This window comes from Sciurus carolinensis, chromosome 9 (genome assembly GCF_902686445.1).
Source record: "Sciurus carolinensis chromosome 9, mSciCar1.2, whole genome shotgun sequence".
Taxonomy (NCBI): domain Eukaryota; kingdom Metazoa; phylum Chordata; class Mammalia; order Rodentia; family Sciuridae; genus Sciurus; species Sciurus carolinensis.
Window position 1 is genome coordinate 114,144,496 of NC_062221.1, and position 23,684 is coordinate 114,168,179.

General features: G+C 36.1%; 1 non-coding gene across 1 annotated transcript; it reads left to right on the forward strand.

The window, feature by feature from the left end:
• The first annotated feature begins 405 nt into the window (after positions 1 to 405).
• On the forward strand, positions 406 to 513 carry LOC124993911 (U6 spliceosomal RNA). The gene has a single exon (XR_007110421.1). It is a non-coding gene; the product is annotated as a U6 spliceosomal RNA (small nuclear RNA).
• Positions 514 to 23,684: the final 23,171 nt, after the last annotated feature.

Below are 23,684 nucleotides of genomic sequence, written 5' to 3' on the forward strand. Positions count from 1 at the left end.
CACCTTTCTTCTGCCTTTTGTTTTATCTGGGTGCTCAGTTAACTGGATGGTGCCTGACCACAATGGGTGAGAGCAGATAGTCCTCATTCAGTCTGCTGATTGAATTGCCAGTCTCTTCCAGAAAAATCTTTACAGACATACTAAGAAATCATACTTTACCAGTGCTATGGCATTCTTCAAGAGTTGAATGGACAAAATGTGGTACACTGATAGAGTGAAATATTATTCAATGCAAAAGGAAATTAGTTATTAAGTCATGAAAAATATGGAGGAATGTAAATGCATAATACTAAGGGATAAAAAGCCCATCTGAAAAGACTACATGACCTATGATCATATATGCTCTATGATTCCAGGTGTATGACATTCTGGAAAGTGAAAAACTACAGAGTAAAACCATCAATGGTGCAAATGCTATGGCTGCACAGATACTAAAATTAGATAATACAGAAAAGACTAGCACGGTCCCTGCACAAGGATGACAGGTAGATTCATTAAGAATTCCATATATTAAAGAAGGAGTGTAAACTATGGGTTGTGGGTGATCATTATGTGTCAATACAGGTTTATTGATTTTAACAAATGTATGACTCTGGTGGGGGAGGTTGATAATGGAGGAGGGAGACTGCATGTGTGGAACAAGGGGTATATGGGAAATTTCTGTTATATGCTGTCCAATTTTGCTATGAACCTAAAATTGCTCTTAAGAAACAAACTCCTGGCCCTAGGAAATAGAACAATAATAATTTATTTAAGCAAATTCTGTATACATATACTAACTTTAGGATAAATTTAATTTCTTGAACAACTTTGGACCATCACCTTATTTCTATCATTCTCATCACATAATGCTTCTAAACTTACATTCTATAACTAGCATGTGATGAAAACAACAGGGAAGAGGGAAAAGGTGTAATTAAAGTGTTAGTGGCAAAAGATGCCTGGGAAAGTAGACAAGCACCCTCCTCCCTCCTTATCAAGTTTTTACTTAAATGTTCTAGGAGTCAAACATACTATGTTGCTTCTGAGTTGGAAAGGATTTTACTATGTGTAAAGCATAACTTAGTAATCGTGGGCAATAGAAAAAACCCTGTAGGGATCATGCTGGTGATTTTAGTTTAGTTCCTAAACTTGACTTTCACTTGAGACATTATCCCAGATAAAGGTTACTGCAACAAACTATGTCTAAGACAAACTTGTTTAGACCTTAAAGGTCTATGGGAAAGTATTATGAGACTAGGCAGCTAGAGAGAAGAGAATAAAAAGATAATATAATAATGCTATTAATTTACCCTTTCACAATAATTTCCCCAAAAGTGAAGTAGACTTAATTGCTACCTTAACCATCTCATCATTTTTCCTGAAGGTTCTGAAATAACCTCCTTTCTTTTCCTGGTCTATCTTCTATATTGCTTTAGATCATTCTAAGTTGCAAATAGGATTAGTGCCTGAGAAAAATAGGCATTCAACTATTTGTTGAGTAAAGGAAGTGTCCTCACATGGTGAAAACCCTACTATGGCTTCCCATTGTCTATACTCCAGAGTCTAAATTCTTTAGCATGAAGTAGAAGACTTCAAGACTCCCTGCATCCTCTTCTTTTCTAGGTTCTTCTCACCTGCACCTCTTTGATATCCTGACTGGGGTGCTCTCTTAGGTTTCAAAGCTTTTACATGCACTGCTTCCTCCTGCTGTCATGCCGTTCTTCCAATTCTGTCCTAAAAGTTTCTATTCCTTCTTGGACCATTTCCTCAATGAAATCTTTGCGGATAAGCTCCAGATAGATCAATTTGATCCCATCAAAGTTCCCATGACACTAGTAAACTTATTGTGCCTTTCTAGCATATTGTAAATGATTGTTTACATAGTTGGTTGTCCCTTAAGACAGTGCCTTATGAGGGCAGAGCACCACTTGATTGTCAATGTCAAGGCAAGGAGCATGCTAGAGTAAATGAAAGCAGAAGAATTAAGCAAACAGATTAGTTTTCTGGCTTCCCCATCCAGAGTGGGACCTTAAAAAAGTTGAATTCTCAGAATTCAGTTTTCTCCTTTAAAATTTTAAAAAGAAAGTTACTTTGGCTAACTCATCAACTGCCAGATAAAAATTTTTTATCTCCAAATAAAATGACATGAGAGAGAAGCAAATTAGAGTAAATAAATGTGTGTGCATATACATGTGTATGTAATTATTAGATTTCCAAAGGATTATATTAGTTTTTAAATTTTATTGTCAATGTTCTTGGTCTCATTCAAACCTTGTTACAAATGCTTCACTGACAAAGTATATTGCAATCATAGGCATATGAAAGTACTTGTGATTCTTTGTGAAAATAAATGATTAATATTCATGTAATACACTTTTAGTTGTCCATCAAAATAGTAACATTTCCTTCAAAATGGTCTTTGTCTGACTGAAGCCATTCACCTAACTTGGATTTTAAAATCAATAGTTCATATTCAGAGAACTCATGATTATTTAGTAGCATCAAAGTGAATACACTAAGATAGTAATTTAGATATGAATTAACCAGTGAAAACCAATATACAAAACCACACTCAGTTCAGAGGTTAGAATTGCAGGGCTTATGTGGAAGCCAAACTTGAGCCTGGTCAATGGTAGAAAAAAATGATGAAAAGTTTTATTTATTTTCTAGTATTTAAAAAATTTGAAGCCATCCTGCTACATTTTTGTTTGTTCTTTGCTTCTTAAGTGTAAAAAGTAAAATAATTGGAGGGAAACCTGAGATGAGTGAGCTTTTATTATCAAAAAAATTAAGCATGCAACCAGGAATGGAATTCCAAAACCATTCCCAAAGAGGAAATGTGTTGCCAGGACCCTGAACGAGCATTTTTCTGCTTGAATTCAGTATGCAGTATATCTCTGTTATAAAGCAGTTGCAAGTCAATCTACTCTGAATGTTTAATTTTAAAAATGTAACTGAGATCAAAATCTAAAATTTACCCTCATTAAATCCTTTACCTTTAAGGAGAGAATTTCTTTTTTCACTCTTAAGCATATGGGGGGTGGGGAAGGGGAATAAAACCAAAGTTCCTGTTTTAAAAAACACCTCCACAACTTGGAATTTGGTTGTTCTCAAAGGGTAAAATTTCTGCCAAATGGATGACAAGCTGTTGCCGGGGCAGCAAGAAAGGCGTCTGTGGGAGTAGGCAATGGATTAACGCACAGAAGCTGCCTCCCATTTTAAGCTCAGATACTCTCTGAAACAGGAAGAATCCAAGTTTCAAAGCTTTTACTAATCTTTCTCATTACCTCTAGCATTTATTCACAGATGCCCAATGTAAGATCATTCCTGGTCTACCTTCTATACTACTATCAGACCATTCTAAGTTACAAACAGGATCAGTACCTGAGAATAATGGGCATTCACATATTGGTTAAGAATGAAGTTTCCTCTCATAGTGAAAATCCTTCTATGGCTTCCCATTATCTACCCAGCACAGTCTAAATTCCTTAGCATGGAATTCCTACAATTCCTACATTTGTAGCTACAATTGTAGCATTCCTACAATTCCTTAAAGCACCAACCCTAGGAATAAAAATATTAGCAAAATAGTAAAATTACTTTCAATGCCTTTTACATGATTTTCTTGGGAATCTAAAGTGATTCAATTTGTAAAAAAATACTAATCAAATATAAAAACATAGATTAATAGAATATGAATTTACATATATTAAGATAGCAGAGAAATTAGGAACCAAGTCTTATTGAGCATATTGTGATCAAGGAATTCAGGTGTTGTTGCAAACTTTAATTATTAAATCTTTCAGCAATAAAACTAAATGTTTTATTCTTTGATTTCAAGTTTGAAAGCCAAAAGAGAGATTATCAAGAATCAAATAACTAGTTGGTGTTGGAGACAAAATTCAAATACAGGGGTTTTGTGGATTTTTTCAGGCTCTACACATTCTGAAAGTTGCATATTTTTAAATATTTTTTCTAGTGTTTCAAAACTTTTCCCAAATATAGACAGCATAGGAGCAGTTAAGTTGAACAGGCAGTTTTTACAATGCAAGAGATGTCATATAAATAGCTTCCTGTTTGAAGATATTGTAAACTTAGCATCAATACTTTTTGGAAAGAAGCCATCATCATTATACAAGGGAGTTCCCAGAAATGAGCCAAAATGAAACCCTTAAAAATAGAATCATATTAACCTTTAATCTCATATCCCCTGGGGGAAAAATGAGGACCATGAAAAGTATGAGGAATCATCATCCCAGAAAGTAATGCTCTCTACTGGCCATCCAATCTTTGGGAAGAGTCATGCTGTATTCCTGGGATGTTTGAGGTCATCATGAGTTGTTGGCTGCAATCCCATCCACACCCATCATTGAGGGAAATAATGTTCAAATTCAGTGAGTTGGTGAGTGCAAACTCACCATTTATAGAATAGAGCTCCAATCTATTCTTGAGCTTACAAACTAACCTTCCAAGAATGTTATATAATAACCTGTCACTGACTTTTAATGTGTTTAGGAAACATATTTTTTTGATTAATGATGAATTATCATCTGATCACTTTGTGATAACCAGGTAAGTAATTTAATTAAGATTAAGAATTCCAATCTGAAAAAAAAAATTCCAAGATGAGAAGTATTTGCTTTGGATATGAGCAATTAGCCTGCTAAGAGTACATACACTCTTAGGTAGCTAATTAGATTGACTCATAAAGTGTTTTCCTGGTTGGGATTAGCATGCAGGATATTAAGAGAACCACTCCATATATCTTGTTAATCAGGAGTAAAGAGTGAAATGTCACATTCTAGGCTTCATCTCCTTGAACACATGTTATGATTTAGATGTGGTGTCCCCCAGAAACTCATGTATGAAACCATGAAAGAATGTTTGGAGGAGAAATGATTGTGTTATAGCCTTAACCTAATCAGTTAATTAATACCTGGTGGGATTAACTGGTAACTGGAGGCAGGTGGGATGTGACTGGAGGAAGTGGTTCATTGAGGGTGTGGCTAGGGGTTATATATTTGTATCTGGAAAGTAGAGTCTCTCTCTGCTTTCTGATCATCATGTGAGCTACTTCCCTCTGCCACGCTCTTCTGCCTCACTTCAAGTCCTGACTGCTCTCTATGGATTGAGACCTCTGAAACTATGAGCCCTCAAATAAATTTTTGCTCCCCTAAAATTGTTCTGGTCAGATCTTTTAGTCACAGCAGTGAAAAAGCTGACTCAAACAGGTTCTTCCTATCTTACATTCAAAATGGATGTGGTAAAGGATTTGAACCCTGGCCAGCACTAGAAGGAGGGAAATATGTACTTTTAGTTCTTAGACTCTGAGGAAATAAAGAAACTTTGTTAATATTTTATTTAATTTATGCTAAACATCAAGTAATATGGAAGTCACTAGAAAAAAAGCTGAAGAGAAGCAGTAACCTCTAATGTATGACTAGGTTTTGCTCCAATAATTTCTACCTTAGAATTCAAACAAGTGTGTAATGCATATAAATGACCAAAGAAAATATTCTAAAAAGGACATACATTGCATAGTAATAAAAGAAAAAGGTTTTGTTTTTGTTTTTCTTTACCCACAACATTTCCCAACATTCATAACTTGCTTTAGAGAGAAGATCAGACAGTCCTTCCTCCGTGTGCTGTTCCTTAAATTCATTCAGTTTCAAATATTCAATATGCCAGGGTGCCATATTTAGGGGTACTTATGTTTTTCACCAAAATGAGTTCTCTGAGTTAAAGGATGTATAAAATTCTTTTCACATCACAATGACCTTAGGAAAACAAAGGTATCCTTCCTCTTTTTACCTCAAATTTTTCTACTTCAGTAGTGTTCTATCAAATCAAATAAAAACTATGAATAAACTATTAACATACTGCTTAACTAAGTCTCTAAGTCTTCAATTGACCCCTTTAGGGTCAGTGTGACCTTCGGTCCATATGACCTTATGGAGCAGAAACCAGGCCAAGCCCACTATCTGTTCATCAGAAGTGGCCTGGGAGGTGTCCATCAGTAGTGATCAGGTATGTCTGGTTACTGGGAGTGGAAATCACTCATCTTCTGCATCAAAGCAGTTTATGTTGGATGTAGAAAGTAATTTTCATATTAATACATAATAGGTCATCAACAGGGGGTTATTCTGAATAGAAATTGCAGCTCCCTGAACGTATAGTGTTTATTACAGACTCTGCAGGGTGACTGAAATTAAATCAGGTATGCATTTGACTTTGTCATAGGACCTTGAAGCTCGTTTCTGTGTTTTGCTGCAGGTCCTGGAACCTCTCTGAGTTTCATTTGAAAGAAAAAGCTTTACATAAATTTAGCCAAATCCTAAGAAATCTGGTGTATATTCTATATGGCTATATAGTAAATTCAACCTTAGCAAGGGCCATGTCCTAACACTAGAAAAATCACCAAACATAGATACAGATTTATACAGTCACTAAGCTTTCTAGACATCTCATTTTTCTTGAAAATCATGGCATTTCTGTTTATTACAATTAATACATTGAATTCACTTTTAAACTCTCCCCTGAGGGCAATAGTTTACAAATACCAACAATATTCGACCCTTCTTAAAAGTTATTATAAAAAGTAAAAGATAAGAAAGAGAAAAAGGAGAAATGGGAGTGATAGATAGTGACATAAGATCACTCACCAGGTCAAGGACTCTCGATTCACATTGTGTGATCAAATTCATGCCCCAGTAAAGTAAAAGATGACTACATTTAGGTATGTGTAGAATAGTCAAGATCATCTTGACTGCTAATGCTCTACTTGACAGTCATCCACAGTAGAAAATGTATAATATCTTTGTCTTAGTCTATTCAGGGCATATAACAAAATACCATCAACTAAGTATATTATAAACAACAGAATATTATTTATCACAGTTCTGAAGGTTGGGAAGTCCAAGAAGATGCTTCTGGCATGTTTGGTATATAATGAAGTTCATCTTCCTGGTTTATACATGGTTCCTTCTTTCTGAGTCCCACATGATAGAAAAAAACAAAAAACAAAAACAAAAAAATAAAAAATAAAAAATAAAAAAAAACACTCCCATGGGACTATTTTATAAGGCCACAAATTCCATTCATGAGGACACTATCCTGGAACCTAAATCACTTCCCAATAGTATTTACCCTCTACTACCATCATCCTAGGGTTAGGGTTTAAGCATAGGGAATTTGGGGGACACAGACCTACAGGCCATAGCAATCTTCTTGTCTCATTATTTCTGGTCTGAAACTAACCAGGCAGTGTCAAAGAATGATGCCTGTGTTCTTTGTACTATTTGTTCCATGTGAACTTTTCCTCACCCTTCACAAACACAACCTTGTTTCTACATTCTTGATTGAATGTTCTCACACTAACTACCTTCACTTTGATGTCTTTTCCTATTTACAAGACAGAGCATTTGTTGCTGCTGAGGTTTTCTTGTGTATCTTACGTCCCATTCTTCCAACAACAGTATTTATCTGCCTCTACCTCACCCATTGCATTCTGCTGTCCTCCTAGATGACAATGGATTGATCCAATGGATCCTGAGAACATGTCCATGAGAATATGGACTAAGGTTTCTGAGGCCTCAATCTGTCATATTTCCTGTTCACTAATAGTATGCTATTGGACAGGTTGCTTGACCTCACTTAACCTAGTCACTGAATAAAGAAAAGCATCTTCCTAGATGATTAGGATGGTCAGTGAGAAAAGGCTTTATCTGCTCACAGATGAGAAGTTTTGATTAAAGACAAGAAGTGTAGGTTTTCAGGAGTAGTAGGGGAAATGATACCCGGATGGAAAGAGTACTGGTCGAACAGAGGTGATACCTATATTTACTAAATTCTGAGAGAAGGCATTACTTAGGAAAAGTAGACTTGATTAATTTCTCAAAAGAGGATTTGCCTATCAATTCTTGGTTCCCTCTTGTATATCCCAGTGAGTTATTTATACCAGGAAGGGTAATTGCAAGAATTAAAGAAAGAAAACAAATTTCTTGCAAATTATCTTGATTTTTATTTACCACCAGTTCAGTTTTTTGGTAGAAAGTGGATTTAAGCCCATCTTTTAAACCACAAATTTAGTTCTGGTATATTATAAGTAAAGAAATACCTAATGCACATTACCTGTCTTGTTCCCATAGCTTTTCATTTCCACTTTTATATCATTAATGTGTAATGCCTGGCTTCCAAAAGAGTTTGGTGTTCTCTTATGTTAATTAGTGTTTTATCCAGATGAATAATCAGGGCATAGAGGAAGGGTTTTTATTTGTGAACTTGCTGTTCTATCTTGACTAATCAAAGCTCTTTATACTGGTGTCTTTTAGGGAAGAAAATTCTGAATCTAAAGAGGAATCAGAGCACAGTCATATTCCTTGATCCTACTTGCAATAGAACTTTACTGAACTCAGGATACAGCCTTCAGACAGAATAAGTCAAGTGTAGACTGTCAATGCAGATACATCTCCCAAAGTCTGTGCAACTCTTGACATCATTTTAGAGATGCCCATTTTTTGTGGACCAGAAACCCAAAAGTTTATTGATTTAACCTATGATAGGTACATGGGCGGTTTCCAGATATATTCAGTGGATCTGAATATACACAAAGAGGTCCATGAATATAAAACAAACATCAGACAAACAAGGCTACAGATGACCAAAAAAAAAAAAAAAAGATAGCAGTTCTGTGATAATGTATTCTCATATTCTCCTCAGCATATTTCTCATGTCAGTGCTGGTTTAGAAAAAAATGTGCTTCCTGTTTTCCTTTTGTAAAACACTACCTAACATAATCTGATGAAAATAATAACTCCCAATTTTTGATGTATACCTAATTGCTTGCCTTTTTAAAATTTTTATGTCAGCTTGGCAAGGGAGGTAACATTATTCCCATTTTATAGATGAGAAACCAAAAGATTGGAGGTTAAGTTGCTTAAATTCTCAAAAGTCATGGAGTATGGAAAGGGGATTTGAACCCAAGTCTGAACCAAATCTTTTGTTTCTTTCTCTCCATATTATATATTTAGCTATATGATGGAAGTCAATGTGTAGAATACTAATGTCAATAATTTTCCAAATAAAAATTTATTTCAGAAAAGAATGATTTGTCAGGGTATTATTCAGCTAGCTTTACTGACTGATCATTTGTATACATTTATATATGATCAAACTGGAAGTTTTTACCTCTCACTTCGTCCTCCATTCCTCACTCTAACCTCCTACTGATATGCAAAAACAAATTCTGGTGTGAGTAAAATAAAATAATAATATAAAACAAAAAACTTAGAGTTTCTATGTTTAGTTCCCATTTATTCTTTCTTTGACATTTCTTTGAGCCACCAGACAGTTCTGCCCTTTCTGTAGGAGCTTACTATTAATTTAATATTTTAATACTTTTGCCACAAGCTCAATATCTATCCAAGCATAAATGACTAGGTATTTTGTAAAAGATTTTTGCATCTCTTTCTTTCTATTCCATTGCTGGCATAGATAAATAGTTTTTTGCTGTTGATGGAGTCAATTAAAATAGTTTTTACTCTTGAGAGTCAAATGAAATATTTCAGGAAGGAGCAAACACTTATAAACACACAATAGTCTATCTGGAATAACCATGATAAGCACAGGAATTAGTATCTCATGTTTCCAAAGATGGAACTCCAAACTAAAATCTCCAGATCTTATATCTTTCTCACTCCATTCTGCCCCACTCAAACTTTCAGCAAATATTGAGTATGGAGAGTTAAAGTTCACCAAAACAGTAAGATAAAAGGGAAATGACATAAGTTTCCTTGACAGCTAAAAGATTTCTTTAACATTCATTTATTTAATATGCCTAAACTCAGTGATGGGATTGGGGCTACAAATATATATGTGGTTAAGAGAAATTAAAAATTAACATACTTTGATTTGAGAGAGATAAATAAGTGATACTTTACTTACTTGATACAATAGTATGCAGACATACAAAGACATAAAATAATGGGAGGGAGCAGATGGCACATACATGTATAGTGGGGTCACTGAAAAACAAAACAGCTAGTCACCAGAAAAACATGCAATATGATACATGAGAACAAAAATTTTTTAATAAATAATGGAATGAAAGTTGATGTTGCTTCTCCTCCTTTATATGCATTAACTTTATGAAAACATACAGGAAATGATCTTCCAGAGTCATGGACAGAAATGCTTAGCTACATGGGATAGACACTAACTGTGCCTAGGTAAGACAGTGAGACATCACAAGAGTGTGTCAGGCTGGTATGTAAGAAGCAGTGGATCAGCAAAGGATAGTAGGAGAAGGCAGGTGGGCAGAAGGACCTTCCAGATATAGAACAGTAAAAATACCTGATGTTTTCTCAAGCAGTGGTAGTGTGTTCTATACTTGTTGTACACCCATCATGACTGAAATATCTAAAACATTATCAGGTCACAATAATGACTGTTATGGGGCAAAACTTAAGAACAGACTGATCACCACTGAGAAGTCCAAATTTGAGAGTGTTTATTAAGCTGGCCAGCTGACTGTCTCACACAATGCCCCAAAAAATGGTTATTGGGAGAACAGCCCCGACCATAGGGTTGTAGGGGTTCTTATACCAAAAATCACATCAATCATAAGTGTCTGTTGCTATGATTCGAAATTACAAACTAACATCATGAGATCATCAACAGAGGGGGAAGTGGATCAAAACGACCCTTACCTAGGTACAAACTAAAGAATGGTTACTAACATCCACACAATCACCGTTTACATGGTACATTGGTTACGAGCAACAGAGATCAAAAGTGAGCAATTTTTCATTACATAAGAATTATCATTTTGTATTACTAAACATGTCATGCTAAGTAACTGAGGACAGGTACAGAGGCGGGGTGTTCCCATGGGAGAAGCTTATTTCCTAGATAACATGGAGTCTCAGAGCAAAATGAAGTCTGTTTAGTTATTTCCTTTAGAGTCTGGCCTATAACATTCTCATGGAGCCAGATCTGTCAGCCCATCACAATGGCAAGTCTCTTTGAAACAGGAGTTTAAACAAGCAAATAGGAATTTATGTCTGGGCAAAAAGAATGTCATGAGACCATATAATTTATGAAACTAAGTTCAAGTAATTTCGATAGAGCTATTATGCTTCAGTCACTGTAATGGCCTATCCACCACCTATTGAAACATTTAAGGTTACTTCCTCTTAGTCCTGGGCAACTTTCAGTGACTGTAAGGATAGGAGGCACAGATGAGTTGAAGAGATACATCAAATCACGTGATATTCTGTCCTTCTGTCAATTAATGCCAGCTCTTTATGAAAATAGGAATGACAAGACTGGATTTATTTCTGGGAGAAAATTATTCCCATAGGATGGGGAGAGAAGCTGGAGGTAGGAAGGCCAGAGGGAGAGCAGCTAGAAGACTTCCAAGGCAACAGGGAAAGGGGATAGGGAATGACTGTGAGAAATTGATAAAGAGTAAGGAGTCCTCAGGTAAATTACTCACTATTTCTGTGACCTTGGACAAACCTCTCTATCTACTTTTATTTCTTTACCTATTAATTCAGAGTCACAACCTTCTTCCAAATACTGCTGTGAGAAATATATGAAAAATTATTTTATAAGAGGCTAAGGTTTTTGTGATTCTCTTTAGTAGTGGGAATATTAGCATCACTATTGCACTCTCCTAATAAGACATATTTCGACAACATAATCAAAGACAAGGAAAACAGGTGAAAATTTCTACTATCAAGCAAATTTCTAAGAAATAAATATGCTGTAGCAGTTATATAGATTTTTTTCACAATGCCAGACTTTAGTACTTGTTATGAAGATTGACAGCTTTCCTTTGAAATAAATCATTGGTTTCTATTGTCTACTCTTACAGTATTGAAATATCACCAAGTAAAATGTTTGTTTTGAAAAATCTAGCTAATATTAGTGTTAATATAGCTTGAATGGGGGATATTTCCATCTCTTCCAAAGACTTTTTTTTAAGATGGACTTTCTCAGTAATCTTCACAATAAAAGAGATTAACCTTATTCTCTTTTTTGTAAAAGTTTTGTTTCGTGGTAATATTTGGATCCAAGCAAAATAAAAATATCTCACAGTAAATTTCTTCAGATAAAATAATAAATACAAATAAAACTAAAAAAAAAAGACCTTTAAATTTATAATGTGTGTATAGTCTTAAATACAAGTAAAACTTCAAGTTAAGTACAACCAAATAAAAATGTTTAAATATTCAAATTAAAAATTAAATGTAATGGATGATTTGGGGTTTAAGAGAAATATATAGCTTTAGGTTCAAATGTAGAAATATTTGAACTGCATCTGTATTTTTACATGAATGCTACAAATGTAAGAATTACCTGTTCACATTTATATACTAAAAATGTGAACAAAATAAATGAAGCAGAATGTCAAGACTGCTAGCTGAGAATAATCAAAATTTACCTAATAAGCAATCTTCAAATGTCAATCAAGACACAAAAAAATGAATAAAGTAATTTTGTGTACTTAATGTTTTGGTTAGCATTATAACTTTATTAAAATCAACATTAAATATTGTTTCTATTTTACTGATTGCTAAAATCGAAAGCATTAATTTTTTCATTGCTTATTTAGTGTTCACCTACCTTCACTGTATTATTGCAGGTGATTATTAGAAACATAGGCATAAATACAATTTGCCACATGAATATGGTAGATGTACCAGTTGACTAGAGACTCTCTATTTCAACTGCTGTGAAACTAATAGACAGCTTTATGTTGTTCCAACCAAAATACCTGACAAGAACAACTTTAAAGGGGAAAAGATGCATTTTGGTGTATGACTTCAGAAATTTCAATCAGTGGTTTTCTGACTCCCTTGCTTTGGGCATGAGGTGAAGCAGAACATCATGGTGGAAAGTTGTGGCAAGGAAAGATACCTACCTCGTGGGAGCAGAGAGAGAGAGGGAAAAGAAGGGGCTAGGGACAAGATATAACCTTCTAGGTCCTGACCCCAGTGACCTACTATAAGGAGCAAAGTTAAATGTGTGACATTCTGTGTGCTGTGTAACTTGCAAAAAAATAACTTGCTTACTCTGTACTGTGTAACTTACAAAAAACAACTTGTGCTGTGTAACTTGCAAAAAAATAACTTGGGTGCTCTGTGCTGTAATGAGGTAATGATGTGGTGTTGCCCCAAGATATTGATGTTGCCCCGAAGTTGGAGACATGTGCAACTGACCCCAAGTAAGATAACTAACTTCCCCCAAACCAAGACCGGATGGCAGGGTCTGATGAAAAGGGTTTAAAGGATTCATGATGAGCCTAGCTCCAGTCCCCGTTTTACATCAATGACGCCAGTGTTGCACCAAGCCTGAAGGGGACTCACTGACTTGCTCGTTGCTTGATGGTTGCTTGATGGACCATCCATCATCCTGACCGTGACTGAGACGTTCCTGTGGAAGTGACGGCGGAGCTGCCCGTGTACATCCTGCCTGAGACGACTCCGCCCGTGACCTCGCCGCCCTCCTTCACCTTCCAACCGTCCTCGCCGATCAGGAGTCCGGCCGGAGGGAGTGCCCCAGCAAGATCTCCTGAGCTGTCTTCCTGACTGACCTCTGGGAGTCACTGCCCTTCGACTCAAGACACGTCACATAGGAATGGACCTTAGGAATGGGTCCCAGTAAGGAGTGAGTCTTGTTTATTCCAGGCTTATAATAATTTAGTGATTGAGTTGTATGTGATATTGGTGTGACTAAAAGTTAGAATAACTATAAATAATTGTGTGATCAGCATCAAATAAAAGCCAATTGATTTTGGACCAAATTTACTCTCATTGACTCCTCCTTGCCACTCGCGACACTACTTTCTCCAACTAGACCCTACCACCCAGAGTTTCTACCACCTCCCAGTGATGCCATTAAATAAGAATACCTTAGTGGATCAATCCATTGCTGAAGTCAATGATCCATCACGTCCCCAAATCTCCACCTCTGAACATTGGGCATTGAGACCAAGCCTTCAGCAAAAGAGTTTGAAAGATGCTTCATACCCAAACCATAATAGCACTGATACTACCAGATATTCCATTATAAGGCAAGCATCTAGATGATGCGAAGTTCATGGTAAAGAGATTTGGACCCATAAGACATAATTTGTAGACCTCAATCTGCAAATCCTGTTGTTTGAAGTAAACTTCATTTTTATTTATGAGAAAAGCATTTCAAATTATAGTTCCCTGCTAGAGGAATTATGTAGTTAAAATTATTTATAAGACCACAGAAAAACAGTGATTAAGATTTACTTTCAAAGCAAAAGAGCACCAATAATTAACCTGGACTTTTCTAGAGTAAAAACTAATGGCTGATTAGCAGACAATATAGAATGTAGGGAATTTAGAGAAACTGATGTGTTTGTTTACATTAAGACTACAGTCTGTGTGGTCTATCAGGAAAGCAGATATAGCGAGGTAAACATTGAGGTTAAAAAAGTGAACATACATATATTTCATTAGCTTATTTGTTCAGTCAAACATGTTGAGAAGACTACAGAAAAAGAAAAAGAAATCACCTTCACCAGCGATCCAAGATGGCGGCTTAGAGGGTGACTGCAGCCCCAGTCGCTCCAGAACCCAGGAGTTAAGAAGGGGAGGCATTGAGAGACTCGGACTGAAATAGAGCCACAGGTGAGTCTGCCCACTGGGTAAAGCTCGGCCCAGGTGGCAGGCCCAGATAGAGGTGGCTTATCGGAGCCGGGCAGGGCAGCTAGAGTCTTCCACAGGCAGCCCTGCGTACTCCGGCGGTGGGCCCCGCCCACACAGTCAGCTTCTCCAGGTTCTCAGAACGGCCCGCTAGTGAGAGCCTTTCTGACCAGAACAAGCTCCAAGTCCCGGAGCCAGCGTAGCACAGCGTACTCTGGCACGCAAGCAGCTTCAGGGACCAGGATAGGGCAGCCAGAGACCTCCCCAAGTAGCCTGGACCCCTGTGGTGGGAGGTGCCATTCAAGTCTAGCTTCTCAGACCAGACCGCCCAGTGAGAGGCTTTCTACATAGAACCAGCCACAAGACCCCGAACCAACGGAGAGCTTCGATCCGCAAGCAGCCTCTGGGATCAGGGCAGGGCAGCCAGAGACCTCTTCAGGCGGCTCTGCCCACTCCGACTGCAGGCTCTCTTCATGGGGCGATCCAAGATGGCGGCCTAGAGGGTGACTGCACCCCCAGTCGCTCCAGAACCCAGGAGTTAAGAAGGGGAGGCATTAAGAGACTCGGACTGAAATAGAGCCACAGGTGAGTCTGCCCACTGGGTAAAACTCAGCCCGGGTGGCAGGCACAGATAGAGGTGGCTTATCGGAGCCGGGCAGGGCAGCTAGAGTCTTCCCAAGGTAGCCTTCCACACTCCGGCAGTGGGCTCCTCCCACACGGCCAGCTGCATGGTGCAGACCCACAGTGAGAGCCTTTCCGCACAGAGCCAGCTCCAAACCCTGGAACCAGTAGGGGGCTAGGGGCAGTTTTCTTCGGATGCGCTGCATTATCAGATTCCTCCAAGACATCAGGCTACTGAAGACTGGGAGGTGATACACTGGAAATCTACAGGGACACTATAAGACAATAGCGAAAAACTGCAATATCTCAGGGTCCCACTGACAGCTGACCAATATGAGAAAACAAGGGAAGAAAATGTCCCAAACAAACCTAGATAGTACATCAATAAAACCCAATGACAGCACAGCAGAAGAAATGTCAGAAAGGGAGTTCAGAAAGTACGTAATTAAAACGATCAGGGAAGCTAATGAGGAGATGAAAGAGCAAATGCAGGCATTGAAGGAGGAGATGAAAGAGCAAATGCAGGCATTAAATGATCACACCAATCAACAGTTAAAAGACCAAATACGTGAAGCAAGAGATCATTTCAATAAAGAGTTAGAGATACTGAAAAAAAAAAACAAACTGAAATACTTGAAATAAAGGAAACAATAAACCAAGTTAAAAACTCCATAGAAAGCATAACCAATAGGATAGAACACCTGGAAGACAGAACCTCAGACATTGAAGACAAATTATTTAATCTTGAAAACAAAGTTGGCCAAACAGAGAAGATGGTAAGAAATCATGAACAGAATCTACAAGAATTATGGGATATCATGAAAAGGCCAAATTTAAGAATTATTGGGATTGAGGAAGGCTTAGAGAAACAAACCAAAGGAATGAACAATCTATTCAATGAAATAATATCAGAAAATTTCCCAAATCTGAAGAATGAAATGGAAAACCAAGTACAAGAGGCTTATAGAACTCCAAACACACAAAATTACAACAGACCCACACCAAGGCACATAATTATGAAAATAACTAACATACAAAATAAAGACAGAATTTTAAAGGCCACGAGAGAAAAGAATCAAATTACATTCAGAGGGAAACCAATAAGAATATCAGCAGATTTTTCAATCCAGACCCTAAAAGCTAGAAGGGCCTGGAACAACATATACCAAGCCCTAAAAGAAAACGAATGCCAACCAAGAATCTTATACCCAGCAAAACTTACCTTCAAATTTGACGATGAAATAAGATCCTTCCATGATAAACAAAAGCTAAAGGAATTTACAAAAAGAAAGCCAGCATTACAGAACATTCTCAGCAAAATATTCCATGAGGAAAAGATGAAAAACAACGATGCAAATCAGCAACAGGAGGCGCTAGCCTAAAGGAATAGCCAAATAAAGGAGAAACCAAATCATGTCAAAAACAAATATGAGTCAATTGATTGGGAATACAAATCATATCACAATAATAACCCTGAATGTTAATGGCCTGAATTCATCAATCAAAAGACACAGACTGGCAGATTGGATTAAAAAGAAAAATCCAACAATATGCTGCCTGCAAGAGACTCACCTCATAGAAAGAGACACCCATAGACTAAAGGTGAAAGGATGGGGAAAAACATACCATGCACACAGACACAGCAAAAAAGCTGGAGTATCCATCCTCATTTCAGATAATGTGGACTTCAAACCAAAACTAGTCAGAAGGAATAAAGAAGGACATTACATGCTGCTTAAGGGAAGCATAAATCAGCAAGACATAACAATCATAAATATCTATGCCCCGAACATTGGCTCATCCACGTACGTCAAACAAATCCTTCTCAATTCCAGAAATCAAATAGACCACAACACAATAATACTAGGCGATTTTAACACACCTCTCTCACCACTGGATAGATCGTCCAAACAAAAATTGAATAAAGAAACTATAGATCTCAACAACACAATCAACAATTTAGACTTAACAGACATATATAGAATATACCATCCAACAAAGAACGAATACACTTTCTTCTCAGCAGCACATGGATCCTTCTCTAAAATAGACCATATTTTATGCCACAAAGCTACTGTTAGCAAATACTAGAAGATAGAGATACTATCTTGTACTCTATCAGATCATAATGGATTGAAATTAGAAATAAATGACAGAATAAAAAACAGAAACTTCTCCAATACCTGGAGATTAAATAATACACTATTATATGATGAATGGATAACAGAAGACATCAGGAGGGAAATAAAAAAATTCTTAGAAGTAAACGAGAACAAAGACACATCATATCAAAATCTCTGGGACACTATGAAAGCAGTACTTAGAGGAAGATTTATTTCATGGGGCGCATTCAAAAAAAGAAGTAGAAATCAACAAATAAACGACAACACTACAGCTCAAAGCACTAGAAAAAGAAGAGCAGACCAATACCAAAAGTAGTAGAAGACAGGAAATAGTTAAAATCAGAGCCGAAATCAATGAAATCGAAACAAAAGAAACAATTGGAAAAATTAACAAAATAAATAGTTGGTTCTTTGAAAAAATAAATAAAATTGATAAACCCTTAGCCACACTAACAAAGAGAAAGAGGGAGAAAACTCAAATTACTAAAATTCGGAATGAACAAGGAAGCATCACAACAGACACGAGTGAAATACAAAACATAATTAGAAGCTATTTCAAAAATCTATACTCTGACAAAACAGAAAACCTCGAAGACATCAACAAATTTCTAGAGACATATGAATTACCTAAACTGAACGAGGAGGACATACACAACCTAAATAAACCAATTTCAAGCAATGAAATAGAAGAGGTCATCAAAAGCCTACCAACAAAGAAAAGTCCAGGACCAGATGGGTTCTCAGCCGAGTTCTAAAAAACCTTTAAAGAAGAGCTCATTCCAATACTCCTCAAACTATTCCATGAAATAGAAGAGGAGGGAACCCTCCCAAACTCGTTCTATGAAGCCAATATCACCCTGATACCTAAACCAGACAGAGACACATCGAGAAAGAAAATTTCAGACCAATATCCTTAATGAACATCGACGCAAAAATTCTCAACAAAATTTTAGCAAATCGCATACAAATATATATTAAAAAGATAGTGCACCACGATCAAGTGGGTTTTATCCCAGGGATGCAAGGTTGGTTCAACATTCGGAAATCAATAAATGTCATTCACTATATCAACAGACTTAAAGTTAAGAATCACATGATTATTTCAATAGATGCAGAAAAAGCATTCGATAAAATACAGCATCCCTTCATGCTCAAAACACTAGAAAAAATTGGGGTAGTGGGAACATTCCTTAACATTATAAAGGCCATCTACGCTAAGCCCATGGCTAATATCATTCTAAATGGCGAAAAACTGAAAGCGATCCCCCTAAAAACTGGAACAAGGCAGGGATGCCCTCTTTCACCACTTCTATTCAACATCGTCCTTGAGACTCTAGCCAGAGCAATCAGACAAACCAAAGAAATTAAAGGGATACGAATAGGAAAAGAAGAACTCAAACTATCCCTGTTCGCTGATGACATGATTATATATTTAGAGGAACCTGGAAATTCCATCAGAAAACTTTTAGAACTCATAAGTGAATTCAGTAAAGTAGCAGGTTACAAGATCAATGCTCATAAATCCAATGCATTTTTATACATAAGTGATGAATCTTCAGAAAGAGAAATTAGGAAAACTACCCCATTCACAATAGCATCGAAAAAAATAAAATACTTGGGAATCAATCTCACAAAAGAGGTGAAAGACCTCTACAATGAGAACTACAGAACACTAAAGAAAGAAATTAAAGAAAACCTTAGAAGATGGAAAGATCTCCCATGTTCCTGGATAGGCAGAATTAATATTGTCAAAATGGCTATACTACCTAAAGTGCTATACAGATTCAATGCAATTCCAATTAAAATCCCAATGATGTACCTTGCAGAAATAGAGCAAGCAATTATGAAATTCATCTGGAAGAATAAAAAACCTAGAATAGCTAAAGCAATCCTCAGTAGCAAGAGCGAAGCAGGGGGTATTGCAATACCAGATCTTCAACTCTACTACAAAGCAATAGTAACAAAAACGGCATGGTATTGGTACCAAAATAGACAGGTAGATCAATGGTACAGAATAGAGGACATGGACACAAACCCAAATAAGTACAATTTTCTCATACTTGACAAAGGTTCCAAAAATATGCAATGGAGAAAAGATAGCCTCTTCAACAAATGGTGCTGGGAAAACTGGAAAACCATATGCAATAGAATGAAATTAAACCCCTATCTCTCACCCTACACAAAACTCAACTCAAAGTGGATCAAGGACCTCGGAATCAGAACCAGAGACCCTGCATCTCATAGAAGAAAAAGTAGGTCCAAATCTTCAACTTGTTGGCTTAGGATCAGACTTCCTTAACAGGACTCCCATAGCACAAGAAATAAAAGCAAGAATCAACAACTGGGATAGATTCAAACTAAAAAGCTTTCTCTCAGCAAAGGAAACTATCAGAAATGTGAAGAGAGAGCCTACAGAGTGGGAGAATATCTTTGCCAACCATACCTCAGATAGAGCACTAATTTCCAGAATCTATAAAGAACTCAAAAAACTCTACACCAAGAATACAAATAATCCAATCAACAAATGGGCTAAGGAAATGAACAGACACTTCACAGAAGAAGATGTACAAGTAATCAACAGATATATGAAAAAATGATCAACATCCCTAGTAATAAGGGAAATGCAAATCAAAACTACACTAAGATTTCATCTCACCCCAATTAGAATGGCGATTATCAAGAATACAAGCAACAATAGGTGTTGGCGAGGATGTGGTGAAAAAGGAACACTCATACATTGCTGGTGGGGTTGCAAATTAGTGCAGCCACTCTGGAAAGCAGTGTGGAGATTTCTCAGAAAGCTTGGAATGGAAACACCATTTGACCCAGCTATCCCACTCCTTGGCCTATACCCAAAGGACTTAAAATCAGCATACTACAGAGATACAGCCACATCAATGTTCATTGCTGCTCAATTCACCATAGCCAGATTGTGGAACCAACCTAGATGCCCTTCAGTTGATGAATGGATAAAGAAACTGTGGCATATATATACAATGGAATATTACTCTGCAATGAAGAATGATAAAATTATGGCATTTGTAGGCAAATGGACGAAATTGGAGAATATCATGCTAAGTGAGATAAGCCAATCTCAAAAACTAAAGGACAAATGATCTTGCTGATAAGCGGATGAGGACATATAATGGGGGGTGGGAGGGGTTAGCATTAGGTTTAGGGTTAGGTTTAGGGTTAGGGATAAGGACAGCAGTAAGAATGAAGGAAAGAAGGACTGTATAGAGGGAAAAGAGGGGTGGGAGGGGTGGGGGGGAAGGAAAAAAAATAAACATCATTGCCCTATGATTACAAAAAAAATAAAAAATAAAAAAATAAATAAATTAATGATGAGACAGAATTAAAGAATAGACTAAAAAAAAAAAAAGAAAAGATAAGGTCAGTACTTCTGCTCATTTTAGCATTTTTTTTAACTCATTCAGTTGTAGTTATGGATAGTTGGAGAGTCTAAGGATAGTACTGACAAGTAACTAAATTGATGGTAACCTTCATTATCAAGGCATATATATCCAATTGAATTAGCAAGTTATATTTTATTATAATTAAATATATGTGAATTATTGGCTACTGGTAGTAATTAAGTAAGTCATATGTGGTCAAACATGGCCCATAAAAATGCTGCTTCTCTCATGATGTTCTAATTCTTTCACCTTATCATTTATATTTACTTAAAAACACTTTTCTTGCAATAGCTACATAAAGTATATGAAAAGCAAAAAAAAAAAAAAAAAAAGAAATCACCTTCACCAGAATATAAGCCGATTCTTAAGAATCTGCCTATAATTTACACAAAATAATGCTGGCATTTAGAGACGTGTTCCCACTAATGCACAAAGCCTTTGTGAAAGCCTTTGTATGTTTTCACTGCAACAAAAGTGACAGTAGCTATGCCACCCTAATCACCTTTTGTTTATCAATTCGGTCTTAATTGCCTTTAAGAAACAGCTCAGGTGCTCTGTTTAGGATCACATCTGATCCAAGTGATTATACTGACTGGGATAATGATGACCCTGCAAATGAACTAGGCTCCTTTAAATCACATTTGCTTTTTAAATTACTTACTGTCAATACAGGATTATAATTTTAAAATCCCACTCTTCCTCATGATTAAGTTACTCAGTCTAGGACTGAGATATATGACATTTATTCTGTAAATTTATCCCTAGATACATAACATTTAGTTTCTGTAAAACTTGCTATTTTTGATATTTCATATCTTAAGTTTTTAAAATCAGTGTAAAAGAGATCAACTCTCATGTCTGAGATAATTGTTTTTACACTATGCATTTTAATTTTACCTGTATGTTTTTGAATAAAGATTTTTTTATAGAAATAACTTACTCTTTTGTGTTAGAAAGTCATTTCATTCCAAGTATTGGAAAAATAAGTACTGGAACTTTCTATTCTAAAGTATTTTTTTCCTTAATTTTCCTTACATACATATTAATTCATCTGAATTTCTAGTTGTGTGAGGTACTGATCCATAACCTATCTTACTGACTTTCTTCCTTGTCTTGGAACTTCTTGACTTCCAAGTCTTCTAATACATTATTTTCATGAAAGCTCACAGGAGCTCCTAGCTTATTGCAGCTGATAATGACATCAACTCATTGAGCAGTAATTTTTAACAGACAATGTTGACAAACAAAATCTGTCAGGACCCAAAGGATGAAATATGTAAATGAGAATTTACTTAAATTATAAAACATAATTAAATATTTTCATATTTTTGGAATGGAGTGCCTTCCTAAAAATCCTAAAATCCCACTAACTAGGCCTCAACCACTATTAAATATGTTGTCTTCTTATATAAACTCCTGAAAAAAATTTATTTTTTAAACTACTACCTATAAAATACTACTCTTCAGAGCCCATTAACAACTCTTTTGCTTATTTCAATGCATTCTTGAAATCTACCATTTTGATCAACTTCTATGGACACCCTGTTGGATGAAACTAATGAGTCATTTCTAGTTTCCTTTGTGAGGTGGGGTGGGTGGAATCTATCTAACTTCATTCATTGGACCAGATATTTGATTAAATCTGGGACCCCTTTTCCTATAACAAAGTACATGCGATGGACCCAAATATCACAGTATCTTTGAAATTGACTTTATTCCTAAAATCTGGAATTTTTCCTGTAGGCTATAGTTCCATAGTATTTCTGCAACTCTTTTATATGTGAATAATAGAGAACAAGAAGCTGAAGTTACTGTAGAACAAATGAATTTCAACAGTTTAGACTCAGAAATATGACAATTCCAAACTTTTCGGAATATTTGTTTCTTTGCCTAAATTTTCAGATAAAATGATTATTTTATTTGAAAATGAAAATAGATATCAAATGGAGAAAATTTCAAAGTAAGAAAAAACTGCTTGTACTCAACTGAAACCATGTTACCAATTTTGCAGTATGTGTGTGTGACAGAGTCCACAATCATAATGTGCTTAATGTCATCTAGTAAATGTGGGAAAACTTTTATCCTGAGAATAAATGACTAAACTATAACCTTGAGAATTCAACTGAGTGATATTTTGTTAAAACAAAATATTAGGGTGGGAAATTAAAAAATTGATAAATTAGATTGCATCTAAATTAAAACTATTGTGCACTAAAGGATACTACCAACAGAATGAAAGGTAGCCCCTCATATGGGGGAAAATATCTGCAAATCACATATCTGTTAAGGAGTTCATAGCCAGACTATATAAGGAAAACTCAATAATAACGAAAAGGCCAATTTAGCAAGGATTTAAATCAACATTTCTCCAAAGAAGATACTAATGACCAATAGCACATGAAAAGATGCTCAACATCACTAATTCAAGGGAAATACCAATCAAAACCACAATGAATTACCACATCACACTTATGAGAATAGTTATCAAAAACATAACAAAATAATTGTTGGAGAAAATGTGGGGAAATTAAAAACCTTGTGAATTGCTGGTGGGAATGTTAAAAATTGTATAAACTAAAAACAGAATGATTGTCCCTCAAAAAAAAATAAATAAACATAGAAATACCATATAATCCAGTAATGGTACTTCTAGGTACATGATTCAACAATTTCAACTTTTGGCTATGTAGTCAAAAGAATGGATAGCAGGGACTTGAACAGATATTTGTACACCCATGTTCATTTAGCAGTATTATTCACAACAATAGCCAAAAGGTGAAATAACCCAAGTAACCATCAACAGATAAATAGATAAATAAAATGTGCTATGTAATACAATGGAATATTGTCCAGTCTTTAAA